We start from the raw sequence: 7,447 nt of genomic DNA, 5'->3' as shown, positions 1-7,447 counted from the left end.
CTTATCATATGCGATGCGCTTTTTATCATATGCGCTTTTTTATGTGAATAGTAAATTAATTAATTTCGTTTTACTATTTATATGAATTAATTTAGATTTACTATTTTGTTAATTGAGTAATATATATATATACATCATATACTTGTGACTCCGAAGGCTCAAATGATTTTGACCATATAGTTATACGTTGTACCTTGCACATTAATTTTCAGTAGAAGCTTTAGATGCATATTATTTTCAGTAGAAGCTTTAGATGCACTTTTTTTTTAATCACCAAATACCACAAACACTTTGTTTGCGTTTGTTCATAGTCATCAATGAAAACCATTTTCTTTAATTTTATTTTATACAATAAAATTAACGCATCATTATTCTTTTCAAAAATAATAATCTATTGTTATTGTTTACTTGTGCCATGTTTAACAACAAAAGTCAACAACCTCTGTCTTGTTTGTTGTGGCAACCAAAAACAACCTTTGCTTTTGTTACCGAGAATCCAAGACCAAAAAACAATTAATTTTTAATTAATCTTTTATCAAAACCATAAATGATTTTATTGATCTACGTTGATATGGCCATAAAGAATTGACGGCTGACCTACTTTTGTAAGTGTATTTCGGCTATCATCCCGAAAACGCACAACGACCTTTTTTTTTTTTTTATGAACTATTTGTTTCATATCTAGCTTAGGCAATTATTGTGAACATTTGGTCCCTATAAGAGCATTTATTTTTTAGACTTTTAGTTGATTTGTACTTGTCACAATTAGGGATAGCACCCGCGGGTCGTGGATGCGGATCCATTGGATCCATCACCCGTACCCGCGGATTTTTTTTAAGAGACATCCAATTGAACCCTTGTTCGTTGAAACAATTTGACTATATTTTTACTCCCCATTATTAAACGGGCCATTTTGATGCACACTCTTAAAAAAATAATTTGTTTTTTAAGTTTTATTATTCAACCTCCTTTTTTCAACGGTCACGTTTTTAACAAAACATTTGACAAGTTTGGAAAAAAGTTTTTTATTGATTATCATCAAAAGTTTTCTATTGTCACTCTACTGGATGGAATTATGGCATACAACCAAAATTGCAACCCAACACTACATAAGAACAAAAAGGTTGTTTTTAATTAACATATGTATATGTGTTAAACTCGGAATAATAATAACTTATTTTAGAAAATTAACATAAGACATGTTGAAACATTTTTGTCACATTTAGCTCATCAAGTCTAATACTTATCATTGATAGATTTTATCACGTCTAGGAGATGTTTACTTTTTTCTTGTATTAAGTCCTACTTTCATTTACCTTTGTTTGGAAAAAAGTTTTTTTTTTTTTACTTTGCTTTCCCCCTTTCTGTAAAACTCATTTAAACACTTTCTTTGTTTTTTTTTTTTTTAAAAAAAACTTCCTTTTTTTTACGTTACCCGTAAATTATAAATATATAAAAAAAACTTTTTGTTTAAATTTTTTTTTCTAGTTTTTAAAAGGCCACTTGACCAATTTTTTAATTCTTTCACAACACCTGATATCGTGATCGTGACCTTTCACCAAAGCAAGAGATATTCTTGATAAACTAAACACGGACTCGTGTTTGAAATTGTCGGCCACAAAAAAATTCATTTGATAAAAGTATATATATATATATTTTTTTAGTTATAGAAGGAGACCACTTCATTTTCAATACTTCATTTTTGACAAAAAACTATTCCATTTTACCATCCCCTTTTTTTTCTTACTTTAACTTTTAAGATATACTTTTAATAAAAATAAAAACTACTTTTTCTTATTTTAACTTTTAAGATTTACTTTTAATAAAAATACAAACTACTTTTTGTATTTTAACTTTTAAGATTTACTTTTAATAAAAGTACAAACTACTTTTTCTTATTTTAACTTTTAAGATTTACTTTTAATAAAAATACAAACTATTTTTTTATTTTAACTTTTAAAATTATAAATTTAAGAATAAACATTAGTATGCATGAAATAAATAATGATTAATTGCATAAGTAATCATAAATGTTAGATAACATATAAAGACCCCGTCGTATTCGTATTGATCGGAATTAATCTCGACCCATGGTACCGTGTTGTCAAATGACGTGTTGCGTACATAAAGTACCGTGTTGTCAAATGACGTGTTGCGTACAATCATGAGGTCTTATTAACATAAATATAAATGTTAGTGAAGTTAATAAGAGTTAGATTACAGAAAATATAATTCAGGTGGTATAACCGACCATATATAACTTAAATAACATAAATATAAATGTTAGTGAAGTTAGTAAAAGTAAGATTACAGAAATATAATTCAGGTGGTATAACCGACCATATATAACTTAAATAACATAAATATAAATGTTAGTGAAGTTAGTAAAAGTTAGATTACAGAAATATAATTCAGGTGGTATAACCGACCATATATAACTTAAATAACATAAATATAAATGTTAGTAGTCCAAAATTTGATATATTCGAGTCTGAAAATTATTAATAATTTCATACCTTGATTAGTGATTCGTGATCGTTTGAGATATCTTTTAATTACACTAAGCTTTTCGTGCTGATAACGTGTTATAATTCAGTAGGCTTATAACTACCTTTAATGGTTATAAGAACAAAGAGAGAAAAAAAGAGAGAAGAAAGAGAGAAGAAATATTGATATTGATATTTCAAGAGAAATGGTACACCTTAAATGGTTACCATACATGTCTATTTATAGTATAAAATATTACTATGCAAGAAATATAATAATAATAAAATTAACATCCAATCTAGATATTTTATAACACAATCTAGATATTTTATAACACAATCTAGATATTTTATAACAATTTTGTTCAAAAATTTAAGATTTTGCTTGGTGATTTATTTAATTATTTTTATTTATTTATTGAAGGATATTATTAATTAATGTCACTTTTAAAAGAAAAATTGAACTATTAAATTATAATGAACGGAGTACCATATTTAGATTTTTTTTGGCAAAAGAACGAAAACTTTTACAAAAAACAAACCGAGATACAAAAGAGACCCCACAAAAAGGCTCGAAGACAAAACCAAACCTAAAAGCTAACTATAAACGAGCCCTTACGTGGAAAAACCAAAAACATCAACAAAGACTAACGAACCTAAAACACAACCAACTACGACAAAAACGAGAACATAATCACGTGTCATCTTCCCCGTTCGCCTTGAACTTAAAGGTAGACTCGATTCCAATCCCGACCGAATTAAAACCTCCATTCCTAAATTCATCAAAAAAGCCAACACCTTCTAGCACTTATCCCGCCCCCGCTCCAATCCGCTTCCCCTTAAGACTTACGAAAGTATGAAAATCTTTAGCACCTCTAGTATCCTCGTCGTCACTAGAATCCCTCAAACTAAATCCTCCACCCTTAGCCCTCTTGTCCTTAACCTTACATTTCCCTTTTACCTTACTCTTCGGATCAAGCTTTTTAACCCCGTTAACTCGAAACTTACTAGAATGGACGTGCCAACCCCTACAATGACCCTTGCAAAGCTTATTTGCACAAATGCAAAATTTCCGACCCTCACTATTCCCCGTAGCTACTTTAGCCAAATTGTCAAGCAATTCACAATTGACCTCATCACCCTCAACTGGTTTCGACACGTCCTCAAATCTTCTTTTCTTGGAAACATGAACCGCACTTAAACCGTCAAGCCTTGAACTCACCAAATCAAGCGAGTATGAACTTGATCTAGGCCCGATAAAATCACAGCTCGCGTTGCCCTTGTCCACACCCGAAACATTAACCACAGACGCATCAACATCCTTGTCCAATACTGAAACATTACCCAAACCCTCCTCCTGCACAGAATGTTCCTTATTTAAAACATCATCGGCCATAGAAGCATCAAAAATCCCCGAAGCCCTAACAACCGCCTCGACCACCTCCTTCTCAACATCCAAACCGTTATCCACCTTCTGCGAATCCTCAGCGAACACCTGTCTACCCGCAGAAGCATTCTGTAACACCGTACTTTTTTTTAATAATCACAGCGGAAGACTAATTAATTTACATATCATATGCTATTTACAGAAACATGTGGTTACAAAAAACACTGGTGTTACGTTATTACTACAAGCCATTTAACGATATAGTTTATTACAAAACACATCAGAGTGACACTGTGTCAAACATATTCGGTTGTCCTGCAAAACCCACCAAAAGCTGCTAATACACACCTGCAGAGCAAAACACTGTGGGGGAATTAGCATAACGCTAAGTGAATGGCAATATCTAGGTGGACATCACTACAAGCATCAAGCACAGCTTATAGGCACTGATCACTAATCACTTAAAGTCATAAACAAGAGGACCGGCAACCCATCGCTGATCAAGCTAGAATATACCGATAGCCCACACTACTGGATCACTGGTATAGTCTTCCAGACGTGACGCACTCGTCATTCATACTATACCACTAATCAGTAACGCTTGGACCCAATTCTATTACCCCAAATGAGGTAAACACAATCGACCTCTTACGTCGGACAAAACACCTCGACGTTAGCACTGGGTGCGCACATAATCACATATAGTCACATCGTTGGTCAAAGACTCCTACACAATCTAGTTAAGCATGGCACAAATCACTATACTTGTCACTGTATAATCACATCCATAAAGATAATCCCACTCACCTGGAAGCACAAGTACTCAGTTGTCTTATATCACCGAGCCTTCACCTTTCCGTTTATCACCTGAGAATATCAGTTCTCTAGTTAGTAAACTTTTCAATCAAATTACTAATTAGCATTAATATTACAGCAATACAGTAAATGGGTCAGAATTGGACTTGACCCAAACATACAAACACTGTCACTCGCACGGATGATGTCTCACTCGTGCGACTGACTATGCTCACTCGCACGGGTGAGTATCCTCACTCGCACGACTGACCTATCACTTAATAATAGTGATTATAAAACCTACTCACACGGTTAAGTGTCTCACTCGTGCGAATGGACACCTCACTCGCACGAGTGAGTGCCTCAGACGCACGATTGAGCAAGTACAGCAGCACAGTTGCAATCCGAGCTTTTTACACCCAATCTAATTTTGATTCAGTGTTTTAAAACCTTATCATTAGAAGCTACTCCTCAAGACAATTCCAACGATAGCTTATTCGTCAAAAACGGAGTTACGGTTTGAAAGTTACAGCCTTTTTAATTTTACCAAAAACTGACCAGTGCTCACTCGCGCGGACGAGACCTCACTCGTGCGAGTGAGTCCTCAACCGCGTGGTTGAGCCTCAAATGCGTGGTGGTCACTCGTATGAATGACCTGTCAGAAGTGTGGGAGCTGTTAGAACATTCCAGCTCGCTGTTTTTTGCCATTTTGACCCAAAAACTCGATTTTTGCAAGTTTTGATCAATCCAATAACCCAAGAACACTATATAACACATATATGATCTATTTCTAACCTCAAACAAACATCACATACACATTCAAAGCAAGAATCAAGCATAAAAGTTAACTTTTTCAAAACTCACATAAAACCCATTTGAATTCACCAAAATCTGAGATTTTTACCTTGTTTTGATGCATGAAATCACTACAATCTGATGAACGAAATTACTAACTTCGATTTGAACTTCTTGATTTTAAGGATTTGAGAGCAAAAGGGTGTTTAGAGTTTGATATTTCTAAAATAGGAAATGAAATGAACGTACAGAGTATATATTTAATTTTAGGTTTCTTCACACTAAGGTAAGCTCTCCCGTTTAACACACGGGTATTTACCAGTTATCTGAAATCTAAAATCTTTAATAACTTATTCGTTCTAAGTCCAAATCACAAAAGGAAATATGTTCTGTGACCCTTGTCACAAAACGCACATTATCTCATTCCCAATAATTATAAAACACATAATTATTAAAATCACATTAATAACACAGAAGGGTAAATAAGTCATTACCTACTAGGCCCAAAGCTAAGATGTTACAAATCTACCCCTCTTAAAGGAGATTCGTTCCTCAGAATCTGGTCAATGTCAAACAAATGAGGGTATTTAGAAGTCATCAACTCCTCGGTCTCCTATGTCAGATTGGTGCCTAAACTATGCTTCCATTCCACAAGCACCACTGGAATCTGCTTCTTGCGTAATCTAGTCACTTTTCTGTCGACGATCCTCAATGGTTCTTCCACCAATTTCTTACTTGAATCTACTTTCAGATCTTGGAGCGGAAGAATTTGATTTTCATCGTCCACTTTACACTTACGAATATAGTTGATGTTAAACATGTCATGAATACCTGCTAACTCTGGAGGGAGATCTAACACTACAGTTTGATCATTCAGCACTTGACGAATTCTAAAAGGACCAATGTATCTCGGAGCTAGTTTTCCTCATTTACCGAATCAAATTACACCCTTCCACAGTGACACTTTTAAATACACTCGTTCACCCACAGTAAACGTCATCGGTCGTCGATGAGGATCTGCATACATCTTTTGTCGATCTCTAGCAGCTTTCAGCTTTTGACGTGCGATAGCTACTTTTTCTGCAGTCTGCTGCACAATCTCTGGACCCGCAAACTGTTTCTCACCTGCCTCCAACCAACACGATGGAGTTCGACACTTTCTACCATACAACATTTCATACGGCGGCATGCCAATACTTGAATGATAGGAGTTGTTGTAAGCAAATTCGATCAATGGTAGATGATAATCCCACGATCCACCATACTCTAAAACACAAGCCCTTAACATATTCTCTAAAGTCTGAATAGTTCGTTCACTTTGACCGTCAGTCTGAGGAAGATAAGCTGTACTTAGGTTGACATGAGTACCCAAATTTTCTTGTAGACTATTCCAGGAACTACACACAAATCGGGAATCTCTATCTGACACAATAGACAACGGTATCCCATGTCGCGATACTATTTCATTCAGGTACAACTGAGCTAATTTGGTCAACGAAGCTGTTTCACTGGTAGCTAGAAAATGCGCACTTTTTGTTAAACGGTAAACTATTACCCAAATCATGTCATTTCCTTTCTGGATTCTGGGCAGTTGATAGTGCTCCAAATGAACATATATTTAGGCACAATATCCTTCCAATATGTAAAGCTTTTAGTTGCAATTGTTCTATTTTTATGTAATATTCGTTTAAATAAATAAGTGCGAAGACAAAAGAAGAAAACGACGATTTGAAGACGCAAATGACCAAAAAGCCAAAAAGTACAAAGTACAATCAAAATGGTTCAAATTATTGATGAGAAACGTCTAAAAGTTATAAGAGTACAAGCCGAAAAATGCAAAGTACAAGATATTAAATTGTACGCAAGGACGTTCGAAAATCCGGAACCGGGACATGAACCAACTGTCAACGCGCAACGCAACGGAGCTAAAATTACAAGTCAACGGAGTACAAGAATATAATATAATATATAATTAATTATATAA

The sequence above is a fragment of the Rutidosis leptorrhynchoides genome, chromosome 8 (assembly GCF_046630445.1).
Source record: "Rutidosis leptorrhynchoides isolate AG116_Rl617_1_P2 chromosome 8, CSIRO_AGI_Rlap_v1, whole genome shotgun sequence".
NCBI lineage: Eukaryota > Viridiplantae > Streptophyta > Magnoliopsida > Asterales > Asteraceae > Rutidosis > Rutidosis leptorrhynchoides.
The sequence above is the reverse complement of the archived record's forward strand: the minus strand, read 5'-3'. Positions refer to the sequence as shown.